Raw genomic sequence first — 15,629 nt, forward strand, 5'->3', positions numbered from 1 at the left:
CTTAGCAAAGGGAATTAAGAATAAAGAAAATTCAAAAAGAGAAATAAATTTCCAAAATTATTTTTCTCTTAAGAAAATTAATTATAATTATTGTGCATTGAGATGACACAACCACTAATATGCAATAAGCAGCCAACCACGGATACACAAGGCAATAGTATACCTGTTTGGCACAGGTGCAAAGGGATTACAAATAAAAAATTCAAAGAGAAATAAATTTCCAAAATTATTTTTCTCTTTAAGAAATTAATCATAAATATTGTGCATCGCGAATACACAACCACCGATTGCACTCTGCAGCCAACCACAGATACGCAAGGCACGAGTGTACCTGTGTTGCAAAGGTGCAGGGGAATTTAGAAATTAAAAAAAAAAATTATTTGCAGAGAAATAATTTTCAAAATTATTTCTGGATCATTGTACACAGTATTATGATACAGCTGGAGTTAGAATAGCCTCACGCAGGGGCACCATTTATGTTGCATGCGTGAAGCGTTCCGCCCTCACACGGGGATCCATTTATGTTGTGAGGGATAAAAAAAAAAGTTTTGGAAGGAAAAAAAAAATTAATTAATATCTTTTTCTTCAAAAATTAATTTCTGGGGGAAAATGAATCTGGATTATTGTACAGTATTATGATACAGCTGGAGTTAGAATGCCTCACACGGGGGCACCATTTATGTTGTGCAATAGTAGGAGTAGAATTGACGTTGGCTAATTATTAATAATCATGAAATATGATTATTAAAATAACAATTATTTCTTAAAAATAATCAAAAATGATAAAGCTATTAATTAAGAAATGTAACACATTTAATTAGAAATGATACGGTTATCCATTAATAATAGTTAAAATAATTAATGAAAACAATAAAATTATCAATTAAGAATAATACAAATCTGTAATCATTGCTTATTGTCGCGGGGCACCACCCTGGTTACAGGGACCAACGATACAATCTATAAATATCAGTCTCATAATGATAAATGTCAAATCAATAATCTCAATATTTAATATTAATAATTATTTAATTAACAGTGAAGGCTACTAAGTTCGAGCACAGGCAATCATAATCTAGCTGCAATCACATACATATGCACAAATAATCACAGACTACAGATACTTTAATTACAAAAGCATTTATTAAAAAGGGGAAATAAAGTTATAATGTTATTCAATGATTCATCATTTTAACAAGCTCCGATATTTCAAAGATAAACACAGCAGCAGCACTTATCACAATTCAGAAAATACATGTAAAACCGGCGGTCTACCTATGTATGTCTGTCTCGGTGTGTGTGTGTGTGTGTCTGTGTCAAAGTGTCTCTCTGTATGTGTGTCTATGTGTATGCATGTGAAATAAAGTTAGTGTTATTTAATGATTCATCATTTTAACAAACTCCGATATTTCAAAGATAACAACAGCAGCCGCTTATCACAATTTAGAAAAACACATGTATTCATCTATGTGTATCTGTGTGTGTATCTGTCTGTGTCTATCAATGTGTGTCTGTGTGGGTGTGTCTGTGTGTGTGTGTGTGTGTGGGTGTGTGAGAGAGCGAGAGAGAGAGAGAGAAAAAGAAGGGGGCGTGGCGATGACGCAGTCACTTGGTGACGTCACATCTAAGATGGCGGCCGATCATGATTCGTGGAATCAAGGCCTAAAAACTCTCAAAATGGCGGATTGACTACAAAACAAGATGGCGGAGCCGTTATGAATTTAGAGCCAGAATGGGAAGAGAGGGAGAGAGGAGGCGTGGCAACAATAGATTCAAAATGGTGGTTTAACTTGCGTTATCCAAAATGGAGTCTATGTTAATGACACCATGTGGCCGGAGCTCACACTGGTGGTCGTCACATGAATTACACAAAGGGATTTTCAGACAAAGAGAATTCTTTGTCTCTGCTTTGGCGTTCGGCCGCATGGCTTCCAGATGTGTCCAGCCTCTCTGAATATAGATTTAACTATGTTACATGAACTGTATTCTAAATACAGATCGGATGTGTGTATAGGTCGGTTTAGAAGGAGAGAGAGAGAGAGAGAGCATACAAGGAGAGAGCAAAGCTCTTAAAAGCACCGTCAGAGACAAGTTACATTTACTTTACCACTCAGCACCCAAGTGGCGTTGTGTGCTGAGGTTTGAACGGTAAAGTCTCTTTAAAGTTGTTCAAACGGTCACAATGAGCTGGAGACGCTACTCACGGCGCTTAAAAACTGTGGCACAAGGCCGTAACCGGAAACCGGAAGTGGCGAATCGCCGCTAACACTAGAGACTCGGCGGTCTCATACAAAACAAATACATTCAAGTATTAAAACAATACGCTACGTATTAGATTAACATCTGCCCAGACAATAAAGCCTCTTACTGTGACCTCCGCGGTGTTGCTTGCGCGTGGGGCGCGGATTTCCGGGAGTCCAGTGAATGTCTCGTTAAACCCCAGGATGCGTGCGAACGGGCGGATTCCTGGAAAACAAAATCAGTGTCCTGGCCTCTTAAGTGGTGCTCCGGTGGGTCTCGTGGTTGCAACGGAGATCAGCGCTGGGCCGAATCGAGCGAACTTCTCTTGCTCTTGGAATGGAATTCAGCTTCGTCTCTTCTTCAGGGATGTGGAGCTCGTGCTCCTCAGCGGAATGAATCTCGCGCTTCTGCAGGGGGTGAACAGCGGTAACGCCGCTGTGGATTTGGAAAGAAAGTCTGTGATGCTCGACCGGCGAGCGAGTTCCTGTGCGCGGCCTCTTCAAGTTAAAATAACAAAAGTCCTTTTGAAAATAAAAACGTCGACTGAATAAAGAAATAAAAGAAATGAAATAAAATAACTCTGGTTGATAAACTAAAAGTTAAGGTTGCCCCCGTTAGCAACTGAATCAGCTGAGAGGCCCCGAAGGGGGCCTGGTGTTGTCTTCAGAGCAGGGTAAAAATGGCCGCGATTATTGGGGTCTCAGTGGTTTTGTTCTACCTGAGAGGTCCTCCTCCTTGAGGAGTTGGTCATAGGATGATGCTGGCTTTAAGCCAATTGAGTGTCAGAAATGGATCCGAGTGGGCGGGGCTTGGAACTGAGCAGGGGCTTCTGGGAAAACCCCAGGACATTTTTCCACCACCAGGGGGAGATTCTTGAGCCTGCAGGAGGATGTTTCCCGCCCAAAGTTTAACAACCCTTTGTTCCTCTCGGCTTCAGTGTCTGGTGGCCCCCCGCTGGGCTCTGGCCCAACATTGGCTCCATCCATCTTTCCCTCTATTCTGACCAGTTTCCCTGTACCTGCTGAAGAGAAGCATCCCCACAGCATGATGCTACCACCACCATGTTTCACTGTTGGGATGGTGTGCTCAGGGTGATGGGCAGTGTTGGGTTTTCGCCACACATAGCTTTTTGCATTGAGGCCAAAAAGTTCAATTTTGGTCTCATCTGACCAGAGCACCTTCTTCCACATGTTTGCTGTGTCTCCCACATGGCTTCTGGCAAACTCCAAACGGGATTTTTTATGGATCCCTTTCAACAATGGCTTTCTTCTTGCCACTCTTCCTTAAAGGCCAGATTTGTGGAGTAGATGACTAATAGTTGTCCTGTGACAGATTCTCCCACCTCAGCTGTGGATCTCTACAACTCCTCCAGAGTAACCATGGGCCTCCTGGTTGCTTCTCTGATTAATTTTCTCCTTGTCCGACTCTTCAGTTTGGGTGGACGGCCTCCTCTTGGTAGGTTTGCGGTTGTGCCATATTCTTTCCATTTTCTTATGATGGATTTTATGGTGCTCAGAGAGATGTTCAAAGCTCTGGATATTTTTTTATAATCTAACCCTGCTTCATATTTCTCCACAACTTTATCCCTGACCTGTTTGGTGAGCTCCTTGGTCTTCATGATGCTGTTTGTTCAGTAATGATCTCCAACAAACTCTGAGTCCGTCACAGAACAGGTGTATTTATACTGAGATTAAATTGCAGACAGGTGGACCCTATTTACTAATTATGTGACTTGCAAATGTGACTTGTGAATGCAATTGGTCGCACCAGATCTTTGTTAGGGGTTTCACAGTAAAGGGGGTGAATACATATGCACTCAACACTTTTCAGATTTTTATTTGTAAATAATTGTGAAATCCATGTAATATTTCCCCCCACTTCCAAATGATGCACTATTTTGTGTTGGTCCATTACATAAACTCAAGATGAAATAAATGTTAATCTGTGGTTATACCATGACAAAATGTAGAAAAGTCCAAAGGGGGTGAATACTTATGCAAGGCACTGTATATGACATGCACACACATGCTCTCACATACTTTCACATGCTCACACAGTGCATCACATTTACACACGAACAGTGGGATGCCTGACTGATTGGTTAATTAGGGCTTTTTTAAAAAAGGAATGTGATGCCATCAGCGATAAAAGCCTTTTGACTGACAAAAGAAAATCCATTCAGAGCCAAGATCATGCTCTTCAACATGTGCTATTAAAAAGCATTATATATGAATAGCTCTCCTTTGTTTTCTACAAAGTATCATGAATAATGGAAAGTAATTACATCAAATATGAAAGTAGACCACTTAATTTAACTTATGAAAATGTGTACAAGTCGAGGAAGACCAATTTGAAAGAGAAAAAAATAGCATTAACAAAGTTTCGGTAAACTGGATACAGTTTGGTTTTTACTGCCATTTGGACTTCATTGAATGGCAAGCCAAGGTTACTGAGCTGAGTGTCAGTCTCAGTCAACAACCTTTACCTGCCTGAACAAATAAAAATAGACCAGAAAACCAACCAGTGTGGCACCCCAGTCTGACAGCTTCAGTAATATTCTGAAATGGTGTGGATGTTGTCACTTGACTGTCTACTACAAGTTGCTACAGTGTCCAACTGTGTTTCTTTTATATATATTTCTATTATCTGACTGGTGAGCAGCCTTGGCTCAGGGCCTCCTACAACACTAAAAAACCTGGTAGAATCTGAAGAGTACTTTCAAATGATTTTGAGTAAGTTAAAAAATAACAACAGGCACAATTAAATTCAGCTATATTAGAACACAATGCTTTGTAACTTTTCCATACAGTATTTATCTTTATTTGACAAAACACTATAATCATCCAATATGGTCATAGAATGATTTCATTGTGGAACTAGCTTCATTTGATTACTAGATTTCATTTATAAGGGGAAAAACATATTTTTTACATGCAGTACATCGGATAATATTTGAACGCAGGTCATCATATTCTATTTTGTACATTAGAGTATTGCATTTATATGAGGCGATATGAGCAAAATAAGGGTTGGATTTCATTTCCCAGCAGCTACACATCTTCCAATTGCTGTCACTCTTTTTTTGACATTTTCAGATTCTCCCATTAACCTGTAAAAATGGCTCTTACATGACTGTGTGTCCCACGTTGATCTGTATTTTGATTCAGCTTTTGGCATTGTGGCATTCATTCCAATATAGAAAGAGCATCTGTCCTCATCATCACATGTGATGACAGCCATTCAGGGATTGCTATGTATGTCAGTGTATGGAAAAAATAGGTATTTGTCTGTTGGCTGTGATTATTATTTGATGCATCCAGTATTTAACATAATACTAGACAGAAGAAATGTGTCAAATAATGGATAAAAAAGTGAAACGAGCTGAGCTACTGAGTGGGTGTTGTAGTGTCTAAGCCCCGAGACAAAAGGAGTACATATCCTGTGGATTTCAGTGAGCTGCTGTCATCCACTTGCTCCTTTCCCATCACAGTCCTCTGTGCAAGATGTCTCCGCTCTAATCCCTCATTTGTTTCAAGAGGGGGGAGGAATGGAGGTTTGACAAGAGCAGGAGTAAGTGAACATCCTGATGAGGACACATTAAAGAAAGCACACTTGGCAGAACAGAAATGCTCATCCTGCCAATATGATGTTTCTCTATAGCTGTGATGAGGGCTTGGCTCCGCGTGTCCATAAACGAGGTGAGGAATGTACTTTAAAAATTATATTTGTATCGTCAAATTTACAATCAAAGGTCCCATACTTTACACTTTTACTGTGTTTCATTAGAAGTTTTGATATCCATAAAAAATATATATATATTTGTGGTTTTTGTACCAAAACCCATCTCCATATAGTTTTACATCCTCAAGTTCTTTCTCTGAGATTCAAGCAATAACAGGGCACTTTGAACCCCTTTTCTGATTGGCTGGCTATTTGACGATACCTTCCCCTTTAATCAGTGTCTCCGCTGTGATAAATCCAGCAAAACCCGCCAGGAAAAGACAAAGATGAATAAACACCAACAGCCACGGCTCCTTTCCTCCAGGAGCACTTCTTTGACTTGACAAACCAGTCACAGTTTTTGTTCAGTAGTTTCCTGCAGAACGTCTCACCGTATATACTTACAGTCCCCAATTATCTCACCCACGTAGCCATCTGTGAATCCCCAAACCCGGATTTTTCCAAAAAGGAAAACTTAAGTCACTCTTCTCCAATATAGATTTCTATGGGAAGACTGCAAGGATGCTTTAGTCTCCTGACATTCAACAGTTTTGTGACAGAATGACCGCTTGGTGTTGAGTTGTTATGAAATGTAAATGATGGCCTGCTACCGCATTCCTTCCAGATGACCCCTGTGGTCTCAACATGAATCTTGGCTTGTTTCTCAGACATATCAAGATTGATGAAGTAACACTGCCAACAAAACCCTTCTAAGACTGAACTCCTCATTATCCCAGCCTGTCATTCTCTCTAGTAGGACATGGAAATCGCTATTACAATCTCTCTCCCCAGCCAAGGTCATGAGAAACTTGGGTGTCATGACCAACTCTCTCGTGGTTATGTTGCGTCTGTCTCCCGGCCGTGCCGCTTTACACTTTACAACATGACAAAAATCACGCCTGACTCAGTATGTGACCCAGCTCTTGGGACAGGCACCTCAACGACTGCAAGGCTCTTTGGGCAGGACTCGCTTCATGCACAGTGCAACCCTCACACATGGTCCTACATGCAACAGCGCATCTGGTCTTCAATCCAGTCACAGGTCTCCCCACTGCTCATCGACCTGCACTGGCAAACAGGATCAAATCACTAATGCTTGCCTACAGAGCAGCTTCTGGGTCTGCAGCCATCTGTTTTAGTTCAGTCAGGCGTATGCTCCTAAAGGCCATAGACGTAATTTTGCTTTACCGCACCTGCACAAAATGTATTCAGTATCCAGATTAATCTCGTTTGTGGTTCCCTGATGCTGGTTTGAGCTTCCAAATATGCCCAACATGTCTAACTAACACCTCAACTGTACTTTCAGTGGATTTCTTAACTTGATTTCCTCTATTTTATCTTATTGTATAGATTTAGCACCTAGCACTTAGTTCCAGGTCTCCTCTTGTACCCAAGCTTTAGTGTTGTCCCTCAGATGTTTGTTATTTCTGATGAGTTTTCTACAAAAAGGTAAAAATCATTCTTTTTGAAACGCTTGGCCGTTGGGTTCATGTGGGCAGTGCTGAGGGCTTGGCTGTGGGCGGTGATTGTTTATGCATCAGAGAAGTCCTGTCGGCTTGTTTTAAGACGCAACCCCTAGATATTGTCTACATGGAGTGTTATACTCCCCCAGTTAAACACATCCCTTAAATCTTTTTTAATTAAAATAAGGCAATTAGATGCTAAATCATAAATAACAAACCAAACACATTTCTTTTGCAGAATTCAATCTAAAGCTTGTATATATGCGCACCTGCCTTTTTATTTGTCTTTCTTTGAGCGGTGAATATTTTGACAGAGACAAAATTGGAATTTACGGTTTTCTCCACTCATCTGCTCCTGTTCAGAGACGATATTCGGCATCTCACAGTCTGCATCCCTCGGAAGCTACGAACCAATGGGTACACGCTGTATCCGTTTATTGTCTCTGCCAAACCGGCCTTAACTGCTCCTCTGATGTCAGTTGCGACACCCTTCCACTGAAATTGCATTCATGGGTCACCGACAAATGCTGCTGGCCTCAATCAGCTGCTTGTCATTTGGCGGGGATTGGCCCTCGAGTATAGGGGCTGTATTTATGATCCGCATTTCTTGATGCCCACTCAAAGCTTTTCATATTTTTAACCATTCACCCATTATGTTCCAATTTGCTCCCACGTACGTACAGTGCATCTAGATGCAGCACTTTCTCTATATAAAAGGGCAATTTGGACTTAAGTGTCTTACTTAAAGACATTTCAGAATACAGAATGGAGAAGATGGGGATCGAGCCGTTGACCTTCTGGTTGGACAATGCCCCTCTACCCCTGGAGCCTTAGCCATTGTCTCTCTCTTAACATGGCACTCAGAGGGGTTGAGCAAAGGCATATGTACCTCACAGACTCTGACTTACTGTTTCACAGTTTGTGTTTAATAAAGGACTTGAGTGAACTCACAGTCTCTACATCAAACTGCCCTTCTTCCGGTCAAATGGATGGAAGTCTTACTCAACAGGATGAAATCTACAGAGTAATTCATGCTAAATCAAAATGAGATGCTTTACACATTAGAGATAAAATGTTGCATCTGTGTTGCAGATAAATTCTCAAATAAAATATGTTTAAATGATCAAGTCTTCTCATAAATTAAAGACTTTTAATAAATATTAATTTGGGGTTGAAATTACATGTCATCAGAACACTCCTCTACCTGAATTTCAGCCATACACATGTAATATTCCAACTTGATAGCTTAAATAAATTAGGCCATGGCAGGTTGTTAGAGTTCAAGAATTTATCCTTATACATCCATTAATTTCCTTCTGCTTATCCGTGATCAGGTTGAGAAGCAGCCAGCTACACAGGAGTTCCAGACATCCCACTCCCCAGCTCCCCCAGGGAGATTCTCATACATACATGCAAATATTCATTAGCTACAAGTAAGATATTTCTCCTCCCAGAGTAAACTTTGCTACCTTCCTCTATTTTATCCCCTGTTAAATTAAGTCATCCACCTTAATGACAACGATTCTTGATCCAAGTAAACATAACTTAACACTTTAATTAGGGTTTGTATTTTTAGTTGGACGCAAAAGCAAAGATGTGCAAGAACAAAAACAAAGAGAGCGATACAGAGTGATATTGCAAGGCAAGCTGACCAACAACTGACAAGAATAGCTATTAAAGCAGCGAGAGGGAAGCAGGGGGTCCAGAGTCTGACAAGATCCAGTTCACAGTGATTTCAGAGAGCTCAGGGATTAGGGTGTCTGAGAAGCTGGCTGAGTGAGGAAGAATTACTGGGAGCAAGTGGGTGACCCTGAGTAGAAAGAAAGAGACCACACCCAGCCAGCAGCAACACAATGCAACATGATGAGAAGACACGCAAACAAGCTAACGGAGTCATCCAGATAACGGACTGAAGTTGCTTTCAGGCATACACAGAACTCCAGATAATTTCCTAAAATTATCCAGAAGGGTTTTATACGAGAATGAAAATTTCCGAATTTGTTGTTTCTGCCAGCCCCTGTGTAAAAATCTCCAGAGAAAATGTAGCATGAGATTTTCCACGAGTTAGTGGGACATCAACACGCGATGGACGCAAAAAACTCCAAAAAGCATACAAGTCTCTCAGGATGAAACAGGGCTCACACTTAGAGGACACTGATAAAGCTGTCAAACGTGGGAGGACGAGGAGATTCAAGAGCTCTTGGCAATAAAGGCTGTCACCGGTGTCGATGTGCCTTAAACGAACATGTGATCTCTTTGGCAGAATTGATATGATGAGTCCTGTCCCATCCTTCTTCATACATGGAAGGAACAGTCTAGGCTCCATTATTTGGGTGTTTTCAGTCAATTCTGAGAAAAAGTGTCCGAGATGCTTCAATTTTAAGTAAACAAATTAGGTTTTTAGAAGTCCATATCACTTTTGAATATTCTATATAGGCTGTTTCAAAGTTACAGATGGATCTTGTTGGGCTTTCCAATTGGCACATCTTAACAGCCTCTATCCATGGACCCCTGAAACCCACATCGTTCCTCCTCCCATTCTGTGGTGGTCTTGGGCATTTGTTCATTTGATCATTAAAACATCCACAAAACAGACAGTTGCTGCTCCTGGGAAGATGCTCCTCAGGTGCCTTTCCTAAATAAAATGCTGCCGAGCTCACAGCAGGCGTCTCACTCCAGCGTGGCAGCCAGTGATGAATGCCTCATGTGGCTCCGAGTTAACCAAGTTCATATCGAAACACTCCCCGGAGCGTTTCCATCAATCACAGCCTTTCCCGGGAGCTGTCAAGAGATTTTGGTCGACCCTCTCCCTCTTGCCTATGTGCGGCTGTGCCACAACAATATCCGGCCCACCTCATTTGCTCCCATTACAGAGGCGGCTCATGCTGTTACTTATTTCCCTCCCGACGCCCCTCGGCAGTATATTCAGCATGCACTTCACTCTCCAGTCTCCCTTCAACCACTTACTTATTCATTACAGACTCCAGAAAGCCGCTCGGCTGACAGACACCAGATTCTATAAAGAGAAGGAGGCGGAAAGACGGACAGCCAGAAGTGTATGACTCCGCTGCGTAATGGGGGGGACACTGTCAGTATGAATTTTGTGTTGCCGGGAGTCAAAGCGGATTTGCAGACAAATTTGGCTAAAGCGATGTGAATGAATGAGGAAAGAGGAGGGAAGCATTTTCACTTTCATTAGCCAGCCCTCCCCTTTGGCCCCAAACACATAGAGCTCAGTGCCTCACACACACACACGCACACACACGCACGCGCACGCACACCCACTCACACACACACACACACACACACACACACACACACACACACACAGTCTCAGTTATCCTCCTTTCCTGGCACAAACTGTCTCTCCTCTTTCATCCCACGTTTTCTCTCCATCCTCTCCTCGTCAAGATCTCTCATCCATCTTTCCATTCTTCCCATCCTCTGGTCCTCCTCCCTCCATCCCCTCTCCCCGGTGCTCATCATCATCGCAGCCTCACCTCCTTCCCTCTCCTCCTCCTCCTCCTCTGCTGCTTTCAGCCAATTGCAGCCGAGCGAGGTGTGGTTTCACTCCGGGAGGATGGACAGATCTCGTGGAGGAGAGGAGAGAGAGCGGGAGAGAGGAGGAGAGCGCTGGTGAAAAGAGACGCTCTTTCACGAGTCACTTTGAAAGGCAACGCCAGGCTGTTCCACCGTGAGTGATGACCGAGGCGCGCAGAGACCCAGGCGATCCGGGATATTAAGACGTTTGAAAAAGAAAAGCAAAGTGCGGTACAGAGAGGAAGAGGAAGAGGAGGGCGCTCCGTCAGTGGATACCTGTGCGTGCCTGCTCCGGCAGCAGGTGCACCACAGCCCCTGTGAGGAGAGAGTTTTTTTTTTGGTCCGGAGCGGAAAGAGAGAGACGAACTAATCTCCCTGGGATTATCTCCCTCCTTTCACGCCCGATCTCATCCGTTTCTCAGCCACTTTGGGAGCAAACTTTCTCTGCAGCCGCCGCTCTGACTAGAACCATATCGCGAGGAGCTTCTTTTAATTCGTGGACTGTTCCATCAGACTGTTTCCAAACGCGGATAACTGGGGGCGCACCATCTCCAACCGGAGCTTGGAAACCCATCCGAACTGTGAACTTTCGAGTTGTGGCCCGAATCCGAGTCCGTAGTTTGATGTTAATGTTTTGACGAAGAGGACAATGTCTGGATTATTACAGCCGCTGCTCAGCCTGCCCCGAGGAAGAGGCAGGGACTGAGGGAAGAAGAGAAAGAGAGAGGAAGAGGAGAAGAAGAAGGAGGGAAGTCGGTGGCGTATGGCTGCCGTCCTCTAGTTGGTTTTCGCCTTTGCTGCACGGGTTTCTCCCTCCTCTTTTTACTGGATACAGGGACACACACACACATCTAGAGGCGCACGGGGAGGACCTGCGTTCACACCCTGGGTGAGTTTTTGCGTTTGTGTGTGTGAGTGCGTGTATGTGCGTGTGTGTCTGTGTGTTTCCTCTCTTGGGGGAGGAATACGACCCCGTGCGTATTCGTGGCACAAGACGGCAGAACGGGTTCGGGTGGTCAGTTGCAGCTGGAGTTGAGATCAAGTCGTGACGCATGATGGATCAGCAGAGAGTGAGGGAAGGGGGAGAAGAGTTGAGTCAGATGTGAGGCTCGTGCAGCTCGTGTCCACACTGGCAGCAGTGGATTCCTTCTCGTCAATATCTGTGCAAAAAAATCTATGTTGTGCAAAAGAGTTGCGCACAACCAAACACACCTCGGGGGTCACACGTGGGTCTTTCCTCACTGTTTGTGTGATTGTTGTGTGTTTTGAACGTGTGAAGACTGAGTAAAGCTCCGCATTCGCACCATGCCGTAGAAATATCTGTGAGTTGTGGATTGTGTTGTTTTTTGGCGTAACTACAACTTTGCAGTTTCCCTCCGTATGTGCGTGTTAAGAGCGTGCCTGTGCGCGCACCCTAATCCAGCCCTGTCCCATGGTTTTACATAAAAGCCAAAGCTGGAGCCGACCTGTCCTTCAACCTCTGCTTTGCGTCGTCTCATCAACGTGCGTGTCTGCGTGTGCGCTGTTGCTCTCCCACTGAAAACCTTCCTGCCTCTCCCCGCCGTCTCTCTCTCTCTCTCACTCTCTATTTCGCTCTGCGCCCCGTGCATGCGTGCGGGATACAGTCGCTCCATCAGTCACCCTGAATGCCTGCCACGCACCGTGCAATTTCTCACAAATTCTCTGAACCGTGTAAGGACAACATTTACCTGTCAGCTACTTTGTCGGGACTCGGCTGCTGTGTATGTGGCCGCCGGAAATCCTCGGAGAAGAAGAGGCGCTGCTGTCTCAGTTTTCACACTGAACGCCCACTGCTGCTGCCAGAGACCCGAGGAGGGGGGGGGGGGGGGGGGGGATCCTGTCAAACAAATAATGGAGGAGAGAGAAGAAAGCGACCAAGTCAGAATCAAACTCCTGCAGCTGGAAAGCGAGAGGAAGAGGGACAGTCACCCTGTTTGATCTCTAAATACTGTGGCAGTCCAGTAAGTCCACATACACCTGGCAGCATTTCATCCTGCGGGGACACGTCAGCAGCTTCAATTAACATTCACATCCTACATCAGGATGGAGAAACATGTGATCTTAGTGAGGTTGACATGATAGCTGTTGTTTGAGTGTTTCTGAAACTCCTGATCTCTCACACTCTCTGGAGTTTTTACTCTTGAGACTGGAGAGTAAAACAAAAGAGTGAGCTGCTCTTCAAGCAAAAACAGGGAAGACATTATCGATGAGATGGGTCAGAGGAGAAAGGCTACGGCATACCTCAGATAACCTCTTTACAGCTGTGGTGAGCCGAACAGCATCTCAGAATGAACAACACATCCAACCTTGAGGTGGAGGGGTGTCAGTTTCCACTCCTTGGATGCCGGTGGTGGTGTAATGGTGTGGGGGGGTCCAAACGTCAAATCCAACCCATTTTCGTGAACATGGCCATGTCACCCAGATGTGAAGGACACTGTGGTGATGTGGCAGAGCAGGAGATTGGCAGGGGGGGTGTGCGGAAATGATGTCATGCGGTCGACATGGATCAGAGTCAGAGGAAAGATTTCAACACCTTGTGGAATTCAATGAATTCAAAGAAGTGAGGCAGTTGTGAGGAGATTGAGCGGCTCCCCTCAGTATTGGTGTCACGACTGTGTATTTAAGTGGAGATGGGATGTGCTTAGTGAGCCTTGTTGTGATATACTGTGGCACTGAGAGAGAGAGCTTGACACTCAGAGATCTAATGACATGTTGTGTGAAGGCGGTGGGAGTGGACGTCCACGCGGAACATCCGGTCCGGATAGAAAAGGAGCATTGAACACTCGATGACTATGATCAGTGACATCTGGTGCTGAAGGGGGAGAGCGGACAGAGTGTCCAGGAGCAGATCTGTTCAGGTGGGAAGTGTTCTTCCACCGCGAGCCTCCGGGACTGTGTCAATACGACTCATCTCTTGAACTCAGCTGTAGAGAACAACATTCTTTTATGGGATTACATATCCTTGCCTGGTTTCTTTTACCTCGGGCTAAATCAGATTGCAGGTGGGCAGTTGGATTGCGATCTGGCCATTCGTGATGTTTCTCCACCTCTTAGTCTTTGTCTGTAATTCGTCAGCTGCCTGCATGCTGAAGCAGCGGCTCCCAGGGCACAGGCGTGTGGATGGATTGTGTCTCTTTCTAATTGTGTCGTGTTTCTCTGTGGCATCTCATTGTGGCCATTGGGATCCTGGGTGTGTACCCATGAGACCAGCTCAGTTAGTCATCCGTGTCCGCACACTGAACCCGAATGCTTTCTTTGGCGAGAAGGCTTCTGCAAACCCATGAAATTATTTTGCAGAAGTCGGAAATGTCCACAGAATTCTTATTTTAAATTGAGAATAAAAAAACATCTTTTATCTTTCAGTAGTCTATAAGAATATGCATTTAAGAAGTAATCCAACTTTATATTACATCAGAAAATAACTGTGCGCATGTTAAAAAAAAGAAAGTTGGAATGACTCATTTTGTTTTATATACATTTTTAATTAGTTGTTAATAATTTATTATTGACGCCCCTTATTTGGACTTTAGAGGATTGTAAAATAAATCCCCAGTTTAAGCAGATGCAGTGAATGGTAATGAGCGCTGGCACTTCAGATTAATGACTCAGACATCTTCGTCAAACACTCCACTAACTCAAGACAGTCCACACGTAAACAACTGCAAGACGGTATTGGATTGAAAAGGTGAAAGAATATTTAAGCTGTCTTTTCTGGTGGCTTTATATTCGACAATCTTCTTCTTAGAGGTGTTGCATGATATAAAAACCTTTGTACATGAATCAACATGAGATTTTTCTCAACACGCAGAATGGACAAAGTTGGAGGTAAAGCAGCTTCATCATAAAACGCTTTTCAACTATTTAAACATCCTCAAAACAAATATCAAATTACCAATTTTACACCCTCTATAGGAAGTGTAATTGTATGACGCCTTGTATAAAAGCGTCAGCTAAATGACATGTTATGTATTGAAGAAAAAAAGTCAAGAATGTTGGAAAAGCGCTTTATAAATACAAAACCATTTACCATTTACCCTGAAAAAAAATCTATCTTCACTCTCCACATTTCTTTGTGCCTCCCAACCTTGTATGAGGAAATATATCTCAATGCACTCCCATTATATCTGGCTTGTTTTTATCTAGTTAAATGATATCAGAAACAGAAACCAAGCATTCACCTGTGGTTTCTGTTGATAATTGTTGTCTCGGGTTTAGAATCATAAAGCAGGCAATTTCTAGGGTGATGGCCACAGTAGGCGGAATGAAACATATGACTCATCGGTTATCTTCATGCGTTCCTCGAGTGTTCAAACATTTCGGCAAAGCAATAAAATAAGAGTAAAATTAAACCCCTTCTCATTTTGCTCAGGAGGACCCGGTGGGATCCGTTCATTGGCCCCTGATGGTCCCCGCTCTGTACTTTTTAACAAATATATTACTCTGTCTCGAAATGTGTTTATCGTCTCCCTCAGTCGTAATAAGCAGTTCTCACCAGACGCATTCCACAGCAAACAACTCCACATCCAATCCCTCAGATATTTCTATACGATTGCAAATTTCCAGTGAAAGGACATTCAGTGCTGGAAAAGAGAATATCTCCTCTCACCTGTTGTCCTTCCCTAAACCCAAAACAATTCATTTGAC

General features: G+C 43.5%; 1 protein-coding gene across 1 annotated transcript in view; it reads left to right on the forward strand.

Moving 5' to 3' along the window:
• The first annotated feature begins 11,013 nt into the window (after positions 1-11,013).
• brinp2 (bone morphogenetic protein/retinoic acid inducible neural-specific 2) overlaps positions 11,014-15,629 on the forward strand; it is a 210,646-nt gene continuing 206,030 nt past the window's right edge. Inside the window, exon 1 of the mRNA XM_053438689.1 lies at positions 11,014-11,853. The gene's annotated coding sequence lies outside the window, so the exon portion shown is untranslated. The remainder of the gene's footprint in view (positions 11,854-15,629) is intronic.

The sequence above is a fragment of the Pleuronectes platessa genome, chromosome 13, assembly GCF_947347685.1.
Source record: "Pleuronectes platessa chromosome 13, fPlePla1.1, whole genome shotgun sequence".
In the NCBI taxonomy this organism is placed as follows: Eukaryota; Metazoa; Chordata; class Actinopteri; order Pleuronectiformes; family Pleuronectidae; genus Pleuronectes; species Pleuronectes platessa.